The following is a 13,401-nucleotide window of genomic DNA, read 5'->3' on the forward strand; positions in this document are numbered from 1 at the left end:
TTGATAATTACTTGTTCTGTTCATTCCCTCTAGTGCACCTAGCATTGGCCACTGTCAGAAGACAGGATATTGGGCTAGATTGGACCATTGGCCACTCTTATGTGCTTTCGTTCAGTTATGGAGAATCCACGACAATCCTTTGTAAGATGTTCCAGTGATGAATTACCTTCACTGTTAAAAAAATTGCACCTTATTTCTAATCAGAATATGTCCAGCTTCAAATTCAAGACATTGGATCTTATTATATTTTTGTCTCTTAAATTGAAGGGCTCCATGTTATCGAATTTCTGTTCTCCATGCTGGTACTTACAGAATGTGATCAAGTCCTCACCTATAATCCTCTCTGTGATAAGCTAAATCCATGGAGTTCTTTGAATTGATCACCTAAATATATGGTTTTCCAATTCTTTAATCATTCTCATGAACCTTTTCATTTATCAACCTCCTTCTTGAATGGTGGATACCCAAACCAGACACTATATTACCACAGGGACCCCACTAGAAACACACACACTCAATGATTATTCCCAGTTTACAGTTATACTTTGAGACCTATCAGTTAGCCAGTTTTTAATCCTTTTAATATGTGACACGTTGATATTCTATTGTTATAATTTGTCAGTCAAAATATCAGACGATACCAAGTCAAATGCCTTCCAGAAGTCCAAGTATATTGTATAAACTCTATTTCCTTTATCAACCAAACTTTAATTTCATACAAAAACATATCAAGTTATTTTAATATGATCTATTTTCTATAAACCTATGTCAACCGGCATTAATTATATTACTCTCCTTTAATTGTTTATTATTTGAGTCTTGTATTAGCCGTTCTATTATTTTGCCCAGGATAGATATCAGGCTGACAGCCGTATAACTACCTGGGCCATCCCATTTACCCTTTTTAAATATTGGCACATTATTAGCTTTCTTCCACTCCTCTGGAGCTCTCACCGTGTCCTAAGATTTATTAAAAATCAACATTAATAGCCCAGAATGCTCCTCAGCCAACTCTTTTTAAATACACGGCTGCAACCTGGGATCCAGACCTGCAGATTTAAAAATATCCAACTTTCGTACTTATTGTTTAACATCCTTCTTAGTTACTGCTGGAATAGAAATAGATCATCTGTATTTTTCCCAAACACAGAACTGAAATATTTGTTGAAAGAAAATAAATTTTATGAAGCAGAAATATCTGCTAAAAATCACAACAAATACTCTGAAAATGCATATTGCTATTGACATAGCTGTTATAATTTACAAGTCTAATTTGTGAAGACTTAAGATAAACGCAAAGTGAAGACAACTTGACCAAGAACAGTGATAAGTGCCCAAATACCATTTTTATATGACCACAAATCAACTTATTTATCTGTCTTTCTTTGCTGCTGTATGTGCAAATTTTATAGTACTAATCAACACATGGAGCAAAAATGAAAGATAAAAAAAGTCTCATATCCCAGCTAATATGTGCCTTTGAAGAAGGTTCTGTAAACAATTTTTTTTCTTTTATATGGAATCAAGCAGTTCAGTGCATGCAAATCTTCTATCTCAGTCTCCGAGATAAACCTTTGTAAAACTCTGAGATTACCAGAAGGATTTTACTTGATTATTGTTCAATATAATTTTACTTTCAAATTAATCAACAAAGTACTTTTTCAAACTAGTGAAGTAATAATTTATCTCATTCCTTGACAGCAACAGATCAAAGCTCTAGGGGGGGAGTTGCTTAAAAAGACTTATAATCTTTAGTATAGCAGGCTCATAACAGATTGGGGAACAGAGGATTATATTAACAAGGGAACAAAAGATCAAGTGTTGAAAAGAATGCAATAAAGAGTGAAGTCCCTACTGATACAAAAAAGGGGGAGGGATGGCATCATATATAAAAACCAGTGAATGTAGAGAAATGAATGCACTTTCTCATTACCAATAAAACTGTTTTATCACAGTTGAAAGGTTTTTGTTTTGTTTTTTTAAAACATTTACAAATAGCATTACTGGATGGTCAGGATTATCCAATGGTACCACTGATTTGTTTGTTGCCTCAATGTCTGAATGAGACAAGGATGTGGACAAGAGTGAGCTGACGGGTGCTCAATCTGGGTAAGGCTCAGGAGATGCTAGTAAATGTGAGGAAGAGAATGAAAGATATAGCCAGGATCCCTCCCCCTTTGATTGAATATGTTTGCCCACCATTTGCAACCTGGACGTGTGTTGGATGCCCAGTTGTTATTAGATGATCAGAAACAAAGGCAGTGCTCAGGAACACATCTTAATACGTACACCTCACTGGGCGAGTGAATCTATTTCTTCCAGATGTGGACGTTGCTTCTGTGATCTATGACTTAGGCTACATCTTCACGGCAAAAAAGAGATGGCTATCTCAATATAAAATCCTAGTGGAGACACTAACTAGTGGAGACAAATCTCTGGTGCAGAGTATAGTGTTGGCATTGGCTAGCTACCTTCCGGTTAAAAGGTACGTGTGTCTTGGCTCCAGTTGGATTTTACATCAAGACATATCTTGAGTTAGCTACCTAGATGTAAAACCACACTAATTTGCAGTGAAAATATAGCCTTTGTCACCTCAAGATTGAATTACTTCAGTGCACTCAACCTTTGGACAATCTGAAAATGAAACCAGTACAGGATGCAGTACGCTGATGCTGTGTGGTGACAATTTATGATCATTGTGTCCCTGGATCTGCAATGGCTTCTGGTTTTAATTTAAGGGCCATTTTTAATCTATAAATCTCTGAATGGCCTGGGACCTTCCACCTCTCTCCTCATACTTCACTGTCACAGTTCTGATCAAGAGAGGTGCCTGAGGGGAGCCCTCTCCATATAAAAGAGATAAGGGTCTGGCAGTACAGGGTTTTCTGTGAAAGCCCTCATCTCTAGAACAGGCTCCCCGTTCCTGGTTTGAAATAACTGAGGTCTGTTGACCTTTATGCTATGATGCAAGATGTATTTATTTGTGCAGACTGCTCTAGAAGGCAGGGTTTGATCTTCATGAGGGAGGGGAGCATTGCTTTTTGTAGGGTGTTGAGTTCTGCTGTCTGTCAGGGGTTAAGCTGCAATTTTAGTTTTATTGTTCTTGTCTGGAGTCTTTGACAGGTGCTTCTTTTTATTACTACTGCAGAAATCCAAATAATAAATAGAGATTGTGGTGCCTCGCTTTATGAAATTGAGGCTATTCATGTTTTTCTTTTGTAGCTTCCCTGATCTAAATTGCAACATAGATCCCATGGGGAATGGAGTAGGCACAATTGTCTGTACATTGTAGTAGGACATTGCTCTTTTGTTTACTTAGAACGTTGCCATTGTTATGCTTAAAATCAATCTATGAAGCACTGTTAATTTACTTAATGGTTTGCAAACACAAATTGTCAGTTTCCCAGCCCTTCTGAAACTACTGGGTCTCTAGTGGATACATTTTGCAGTGTACACCTGACCTGTGAGTGAAAACATCTGATCTTTCTCTCTGCATGCTCACACACCAAAAAATTGCTGAAACCATAATATGATTTCAATTAATTACTTCTGCAACCCAATGAGGACAGCTATCCAAGTAATAAAACTGATGATAAAGCTTTAAAATGGGGTGCCCATTTCCTACTCCCACCAAATATTAAAAAAAGGTCTGTTGCTGAATCGATTTACAGCTTTTCATCCAAATTCGAATTCATCCTAAATGTACATTGGCACAGCCATTCCTTTCAATGGAAACCCATATTTGTGCTGGGCTTCAGAGTTTGGTGGAATTTAGAATGTTTCTTTCAAAATCTTTGTTATAAGCCTAATAGATTAAATGTTATATTGCCATTGAGAAAAACATGTATAGCATTTCAATGCTTTTATCAGTTGAAGTAGTCTCTGCTTCCTTAAATGGGGGAAGTAGATGTCTACTCTCCTTTGTGAAAAGCCAGTTTTTCTGATTAATTCAATTTAGCAGAAACCTCATTAGGGAATGCTACACTTAATTCACTACTAAAATAAGCAATACAATTTCAGTAGTGTCCAGGTCTCTTGAATATTTGTTCTCTCATTTTTTATTATAATAATATCCTGTAAGTACCAACATGGCGTGCTTTTCTATTTCCACACATCTTGCAAACATTAAAGTAACCCCACATTAGGTTGGTTTACGGCCAAAATTTATAACATAATCAGAAGTAGTCTGTTGTTGTTTTAATTTCAGTGAAAAGTTCTCTTTCTTAATATAAACATTCCCTTTAAGTGTTTGCAGTTCAAACACTGCAGTATTATGACAATCCATTAAAACATTGTTTTAACAGCATCTCTTTAGTTAATATGCATAGCACTCCTGTGAGAACAAAAATATTTTACACCATTTTACTGAAAGGCAGCGATGTTAAGTGACATACTGAACACCCATGAGTGAACCAGGATCAGATTTTAGTAGTCCTCTCTCCTTTGATGATGCAGTGCCCCTTTCCAACTTCCTTTATTTATCCCATCAGTATATTTAGACAGATCCACCTGTCTTTTTATAGGATGGGGGTAACTGTCTTTCATGATATCGCTAGCAACAGTTTATGTTTCTCACAAGGGGCAATAATTGAACTATTCAGGCAGTCTGGGAGCTGCCAAGTTTTAGATTAATTTTAAGGGACTAGCATAATTATCAGGGACTCAAAACCATTTTTTTCAGACTGTTCTTAAAGATCTTGTCTTCAAGAAAAATCCACTAAATCTTACACTCTTTGTCTCATAATTTGCACTATGATCTTTTATTATCATACAGTGAGTTTTTAATCACAGTGACATAGAGTAGAAATAATTAACGGTGCCTATTTGGGTCTTGAGAAGTGAAAGGTCAGACCTCAAAATTACCTATACTGTCCAGGCACAACTGCTACCATTGAAGAGGCACTACTCAGGTGTGAAATCGACAACCAGGAAAGGAAGCAGAAGGTCATGTGGGTGGGACCAAGAACTAAAGACCAGTCAGTCTCTTACTAGCACTCCTGTATGTCACATATTTATTCCAGGGAGAAGCAGCTCAGCCAAAGTATGCGATGCTGCAGCTTCTCATCACAGCCGCCTTCTTCACCCTCACCCTATTCTGCTAGGTAGCATGACACTGCTCCACTGTACAGAGGAAGCTCCTCTCCCACAGATTACCAGATCACCTGCAACTTTGTGGCTCCTGCCTGCCTTTCCTATTCCTGCTCCACCCCTCTGGCTTAGACTCCACTTCTCCCACCACAGTTACAACACAACATCCTTTTATCAACCCTTCCCATCCAATTGCCACTAACTCTACCACCATTCCAATTTTTAAAACTTCAGTGCTGAAGGGTTTATACTCTTTTAAAAATCTTTTTATGCACTGTATATCCAACACAGCTAACCAAATGCATGCCTTAAAAGCATCAGAACATGGCAGACATTTTGAACCAAAAGAAAACAGTTGTTTACAATAAAATTATTAGAATCTGGAGAGATGGAAAGATAAAATCCTCCTGAATTTTGAAGACTTATACCTTTCAACCTAATGCCATACTTCACTGATGTTTACAAATGCAATAATCTCCCTTAGAGTTTGCTGTCTCTTAATTTCCATGAACACATGGATTGTCTTACTTTAAACAGCTGGAAAAGATGAATCATCTAGAACAAGATCCATGGGTTTCCATGTTAAAGCCCTGCCCGTATTATCACACAATCATAATTTCATCAAATCCATGAGCTGCAGGAGATCACACAACATTACAATTATTTATTATCTAAAAAACAGGAAGCATAATGCACAGAAAATAGGTTCTCCCTGTCCTACACTATTTTGTTCTGTGTGTAGTTCAGATATATGCAAATATTTTTCTTTTTTAACATTTGATTTTTTTTTTCTTAGAAAAGGATAATGTGTAAGTGTGGAGCATTCGTTATCCGTACTTCAAACCATCCACAATCCACAGGATAAGAGTACACAGCATAACCTGATTACTCTCCCCAGGATGTTAGACAAACAAAAAATAAAACTGAGATGGTGTAATAAGTGCAATATGATCTGTGATTTCTGGGATTGTAGCTCCAAAGTTGCCAGACATTTCAGCTCTTTCTTTCTTTACATAGCCTGGTTACAGCTAGTAGTGACCAATGGCTTCTATTTAACTTAAATTTCAGTCTTCCAAGCTTTTTCTGTCTCTAAAGTGATCTCTGTAGTGTCTTGAAACAAATCCAGGCTTACACACAGGTAGTCCAGTCAACGAGATGTTCGATCAAGAAGCAGACTGCTGAAACTCTGAAAATTCATTTGATTCAGGGCATCACATTGTACCTGGGTCTATAAACAAATGTTTGTTTGACAGGAGAGAGGGTTGAGCAATAAAGCTTCCCCAAACTTCAGAGTTATGGTTCACAAGAAATTTCAGTATTTTGCTATTTGTTTTCCTTCTTATTCTTTCGAGCTGGGGTGCCAGGGCTCCCTGGTGGAGCTGACAACCCGGGAACACCAGCAGGTTTCCAATGAAAACCTGCCTGTGTTTTGACATAAGTTTCATTGAATCTGTAACAGATTCTGCCTAACAGTTCGCTTGAGTGAAATCAGCACTTTCCAGCTAAACATAGTTTTGTTGTAACATTTCCAATCAGCTCTATTGAGGAAGGCTGCTTACATTACCCCACAAGCAGAAGCCATAGTTAGGCTGCTTACATTCCCAGAATGTAATGAACTAGGGACAGAGTGGGTAGTAGCCAGCATTACCACTAAGTAGCCAATGTCCAGGTATGCCCCATTGCCAACTGCACACATCAGCTAGTGCAAGAAGGGTACGCAAGCTACTCCTTTTAAAAGTGTAACAACTCCTGCAAGTAAGAGTGCTCCCTAGTTTCACAGGAGCATTCTGTGTTAGCTCTGTGCAGAGAAAGGTAATTCTGATTTGCTGAGGATTTTGCTATTTTGAAATTCTTTTTTTTTTTCTGATTAGTAACAACTCTCCAAAACGGAAGGAACCCAGGGATGCTGGCCTGCGGGGCTGCCCTGGAGCCACAAACCCTGGAAAATAATCCACATAGCTTGCTGGTCCAGGATTATAGATCCTGGAAACACAGGCTCCCCAGAAGTTCACCAGGAGGGCGGCTGAGGAGCAGGGCAGGTGAACTGGTGAGCTTTATGATTACTTAGGCCAAATCAGTCCATATCCGTCAAACATTCCAATTTCACTGAATTTTTCAAACCAGCTCTATTCAGTGTGTTCCTGATCATTCAGGTTAGCGTTCACTCTACTGCTGTTTACCACTCAAGCAGCTAGCTCTCCACTGTTCAAGACCTGATCAGGCTCCGTGAGATGTCATCCACAGACCACTTAGCATTTATTTTATTCTCACGCTTTTGGCCTGCTTCTCATTTACACTAAGGCCTCTCTATACCACTCAAGCAGTACAGAGATTCCTCAGAGTGGGTGCAATTTATGCCCACTTTAAAATAACTTTACACTGCCAAGTAGTATAAAAGAGCCTTAGTGTAAATGAGAGTTAAGGCCTTCTTGTGTCTCACCACTGCAAGCATCAGTTTTAAAGAAGCATATCAGGGCAAATACGGGACTTAAGAGCTACAATAAGATAGTCAATTCTGAAGCCTAACAACAAAGACACTTTTTGTTGTAACTGCTTTTTATAGGTTCTATAGAATAAAGCAACACACAAAAAACCTAGATATTTTGAGCAAATACATTCAACAGATAATATGAGCAAGCTGAATTATATAATACAGCATGATGTATGTAGTATAACATGGTTCCTTTCCAAGGAAGGGGTGGTTATATCCTGGGACAGCCTATGGATCTCATCTGGCAGTAGACATTTCAAGCAAAAACACAAGGATGAGAGCAAAAGAATGTGTCTTGGCTTTTAAGCACCTTGCTAAACAATAGCACTTCCTAACTTGTCTCTCAGACTCCCGTTAACTGACTTTTTGTCCCCTGTAATCCATCAGTATATTATACCACATCAAAGCTGAACTCCAGCCTCTTAAATTACTATATAAAAGACCACAAACGTTTTGGTTTGACTGCATGGGACGGCTTTTTATTTAACAAATGGAAGTGAGACCTCAAGATATTTGTCTGTTTTTTTTATTGGTTCACCATTTACGCCACTTCCCTGACTTTACTACACCAGAAGACCACAGTTGTGGTGAGGAACCCTCTCTCCTTCCAATAGAAAGCCAACAGTCAATTCCCAGATATCAGTAAATATTAAATAAGGATTCTGTAGGTTGAAAACTGGCAGCTGTTCCCAGTGAGTCCCAACAGCAGTGCTCTTATCTAATCATTTTTATTAGACAAGGGAATTTTTAAATGGGGACAAAATTCTTGACTCACAGGGCAGAACCACCAGGCATATTAGAATAACCTTCATGCAGTCTACAGCATAAATCACTGCTCCTTTTGCCAAATTTCTTGAGTCTCAATGGGCTGAGATACCACTAACAGCGTAACCTGCAATCATTTTATCTAATAACATTGCAGACAGAGAATATCATAGCTCCTTTTCCACATCTGGCTCATTTCCACTAAAAATTCCATAATAGAATAAAGGCAGATATGTACACAGACCTAATTTGCATTTACGCAGATCTGACATACAGTCAAAACATCTCTTTCTCAGAGTATGCATAGGTGCATATGTATATAATTATCACTACGACTTCTTATGAATATGAAGGGTATGTAAAATACATGAATATATGTGAAATGTGTAAGAACCAGGAATAAAAGGTTAATAGTTATTAAGTGGGTAACACATTTCCTACAAGATTCCCCATTACATATTTACATCTGGACCAGTCCACACAAGAGATCCACTTCTTGGACACTACGGTGCTAATAAGCAATGGTCACAAACACCACCCTATACCAGAAACCAACTGACCGCTATGCCTACCTACATGCCTCCAGCTTTCATCCAGACCATACCACATGATCTATTGTCTACGGCCAAGCTCTACGATACAACCACATTTGCTCCAACCCCTCAGACAGAGACAAACACCTACAAGATATCTATCAAGCGTTCTTACATCTACAATACCCACCTGCTGAAGTGAAGAAACAGATTGACAGAGTCAGAAGAGTACCCAGAAGCCACCTACTACAGGACAGGCCCAACAAAGAAAATAACAGAACGCCACTAGGCATCACCTTCAGCCCCCAACTAAAACCTCTCCAACGCATCATCAAGGATCTTCAACCTATCCTGAAGGACGACCCATCACTCTCACAGATCTTGGGAGACAGGCCAGTCCTTGCTTACAGACAGCCCCCCAACCTGAAGCAAATACTCACCAGCAACCACACACCACACAACAGAACCACTAACCCAGGAACCTATCCTTGCAACAAAGCCTGTTGCCAACTGTGTCCACATATCTATTCAGGGGACACCATCATAGGGCCTAATCACATCAGCCACACTATCAGAGGCTCGTTCACCTGCACATCTACCAATGTGATATATGCCATCATGTGCCAGCAATGCCCCTCTGCCATGTACATTTGCCAAACCGGACAGTCTCTACGTAAAAGAATAAATGGACACAAATTAGATGTCAAGAATTATAACATTCAAAAACCCAGTTGGAGAACACTTCAATCTCTTTGGTCACTCGATTACAGACCTAAAAGTGGCAATTCTTCAACAAAAAACTTCAAAAACAGACTCCAACAAGAGACTTCTGAATTGGAATTAATTTGCAAACTGGATAGAATTAACTTAGGCTTGAATAAAGACTGAGAGTGGATGGGTCATTACACAAAGTAAAACTATTTCCCCTTGTTTATCCCCCCTCCCCCACCTCACTGTTTCTCAGACGTTCTTGTCAACTGCTGGAAATGGCCCACCTTGATTATCACTACAAAAGGTTTTTTCCCCCCTGCTCTCCTGTTGGTAATAGCTCACCTTACCTGATCACTCTCGTTACAGTGTGTCTGGTAACACCCACTGTTTCATGTTCTCTGTGTATATAAATCTCCCCACTGCATTTTCCACTGAATGCATCTGATGAAGTGAGCTGTAGCTCGTGAAAGCTTATGCTCAAATAAATTTGTTAGTTTCTAAGGTGCCACAAGTACTCCTTTTCTTTTTACTAGGGGAGAGGTTGTTCTAGGTTTGATTTTGATAAATAGAGTGGAACTTGTTGAGAATTTGAAAGTGGAAGGCAGCTTAAGTGTAAGTGATCATGAAATGGTAGAGTTCATGATTCTAAGGCATAGTAGGAGAGAAAACAGTACAATAAAAATAATGGATTTCAAGAAAGCAAACTTTAGCAAACTCAGGGAGTTTGTAGGTAAGATCCCACTGGAAGCAAGTCTAAGGGGAAAAACAGTTAGAGAGTTGGCAATTTTTCAAAAAGGCATTATTAAAGGCACAAGAGCAAACTATCGCACTACGTAGGAAACAGCGGAAGTAGGACAAGAGACCACCCTTAACTTAACCAGGAGAACTTCAATGCTCTGAAACTCAAAAAAAGCAATCAATTTGCAAACACCTAGAAGATAATAAGGTGCTAAGTAACAGTCAGCACAGATTTGTCAAGAACAAATCGTATCAAACCAACCGAATAGCTTTCTTTGACAGGTTAACAAGCCTTGTGGGTGGGGGAGGAAGTGGTAGATGTGGTATATTTTGACTTTAGTGAGGCTTTTGATATGATCTCACAAGATCTTCTCATAAACAAATAAGGGCAATCCACCTATATGGAGCTACTCTAAGGTGCGTGCATAACTGGTTGGAAAACTGTTTCTAGAGAGTAATTGCCAATGGTTCACAGTCAAGCTGGAAGGGCATATCAAGTGAGATCCCACCTGGATCACTTCTGGGTCCAGTTCTATTCAATATCTTCATCAATAGTTTAGATAATGGCATAGAGTAAACTTATAAAGTTTGCGAATGATACCAATCTGGGAGAGGTTGCAAGTGCTTTGGATTATAGCATTACAATTCAAAATGATCTGGACAAACTGGACAAATGGTTTTAAGTAAACAAGATGAAATTCAACAGGAACAATGCAAAGCAATCCACTTAGGAAGGAATAATCAGTTGCATACATACAAAGTGGAAAATGACTGCCTAGGAAGGAGTACTGCAGAAATATTTGGGGGTCATAGTGGGTCACAAGCTAAATATAATTCAACAGTAAAACTGTTGGAAAAAAAAAAGCAAACATCATTCTAGAATGAATTAGCAGGAGTGTTGTAAGCAAGACCTGACAAGTAATTCTTCTGCTCTATTCCATGCTGATTAAGCCTCAACTGGAGTATTGTGTCCAGTTCTGGGCACCACATTTCAGGAAAGAGGTGCACACATTGGAGAAAATCCAGAAGAGATCAATAAAAATGATTAAAGGTCTAGAGAACATGACCTGTGAGGGAAGATTGACAAAAAAGTGTTTGTTAGAGTGAAGAAGAGAAGACTTTGTGGACACACTAACAGTTTTCAAGGAGGAGGGAGAAAAAATATTCTGCTTAACCTTTAAGGATAGGACAAGAAGCAATGGGCTTAAATTGCAGCAGGGGGGTTTAGGTTGGACATTAGGAAAAACTTCCTAACTTTCAGGGTGATTAAGCACTGGAATAAATTGCCAGGGAGGTTGTGGAATCTCCATCATTGGAAATTTTTAAGAGCAAGTTAGACAAACACCTGTCAGGGATGGTATAGATCAGTGGTTCCCAAACTTGCTCCACTGCTTGTGCAGGGAAAGCCCCTGGAGGGCCAGACCAGTTTGCTTACCAGCTGCATCCGCAGGTTCAGCCCATTGCGGCTGCCGAACCTGCGGACGCGGCAGCTAAACAAACCAGCCCAGCCCCCCAGGGGCTTTCCCTGCACAAGTGGCGGAACCAGTTTGGGAACCACTGGTCTAGATAATACTTAGTCCTGCCATAAGTGCAGGGGACTGGACTAGATGACCTCTTCCAATCCTATGATTCTATGATTCTCTTGCAGAAGCCTCACATGCCACTCCTCAAAAGTGGACACCGCCTTCCTTCTAACCCTATGATTATATGTAGCTTCAGTAAGAGCCAACGGTAGGGTTTTCATTAGTTGAAATGACTACACATTTTGTGCAAAAAAAAAGAGGGATGGTATTAGAGAATTTTTTATAACAATTAATGGAGTATCTGTCAGGGCCTGTAACTTTACTTTCTGAAATTTAATAATTTATTGGGTTTAGTTAAAGTAATGTCATCCTCTATTGTGCAATGTATTTCCTGTTAATTAGGAAAATTTTAACTTCTGCAGGAGCATTTTGATGTCAGCTGGAGTCTGTTGCTCCTCAAGATCACACAGCTGTTACAGAAATTCAGGAATCTTTTAATAATAACATGATGATAAGTAGTTTAGCTTAATATGTCATCCTTGAATTATACATAAGAGCTAGAGCTGGGCTTTATGTGAAGTGGCCAACATTTTGCTAGATTTGTTGCCAAAGTTAAGGACTTTATTTCTTACAAATATTTATTACCTTTTTCAGCTAAGAGATGGTCTACATATCTCAAGAATTTAGGGTCAAGGTTTTCCCCACTTTTTGTTGAAAAGACACAACCTTTATCACCGTTCCCTAGAATTTTGGGAATGTAGGCTTTCATATACGAGATGTAAAGGAATGAGAAAAGCTCAGCTCATTTGAAACATCTGCTTGTCCTAGCAAATGGCTGAGAATAAATTGGTCCTGGTTTGCACTTCTTATGTAACCAAATCATCCTAATCTAAGTGGCGATGGAGTAAAAGCTATCCCCTCCATCTATTGCCTGGTGTTTTTCTGCCTATCGTTGGAGTAACTCCAGAAGACACATTTTCTTTTAACTTTCATTAATTATTATTTATAATATGAGAGTCAACTATTTGGATATTTATATTTTACATTATATTATTTATAAATCAAAATGAAACAGTTTGACCTTACTATAACAAAACATTTCAATTTCCTGTCAAGATTATAATGCAACTGATACATTCCCACAAAACATTTATATTTTTGGCAAATGAGCGCTTTTTGAGAAAAAAAAATGTTCAGTCAGAAACACTAGACTAGGAATCAGGAGACCTGGGTTCTATTCCAGGCTCCACCACTGGCCTGCTGGGTAACCTCGGACAAGTCACTTCCCTCCTTTTGCCTCAATTTCCCCATCTGTAAAATAGGGATAATGTAAAGCACTTTTGTAAAGCACTTTGAAAACTACTGTTAAAAGATGCTATGTAGGAGCAAGGTGTTGTTACCATTACCCTTGACCATCCAATTGCTAGAACTGCAACAAGATAGCAAAACTCCAAAACATACCTGCAACTAATTAGATAACATTTTCAGTCCAACACCTACACAGGAACAAATGACATAAGGAAAGGGAAGGTACTCTCTTTGGTGAAAAGAG

At 38.8% G+C, this 13,401-nt stretch overlaps 1 protein-coding gene across 14 annotated transcripts in view; it reads right to left on the bottom strand.

The window, feature by feature from the left end:
- The window catches only part of TAFA5 (TAFA chemokine like family member 5), a 592,559-nt gene that overhangs the window by 142,075 nt on the left and 437,083 nt on the right, over window positions 1-13,401 (bottom strand). The window lies entirely within an intron of this gene.

Source organism: Lepidochelys kempii, chromosome 1 (assembly GCF_965140285.1).
Source record: "Lepidochelys kempii isolate rLepKem1 chromosome 1, rLepKem1.hap1, whole genome shotgun sequence".
NCBI classification, from domain to species: Eukaryota; Metazoa; Chordata; order Testudines; family Cheloniidae; genus Lepidochelys; species Lepidochelys kempii.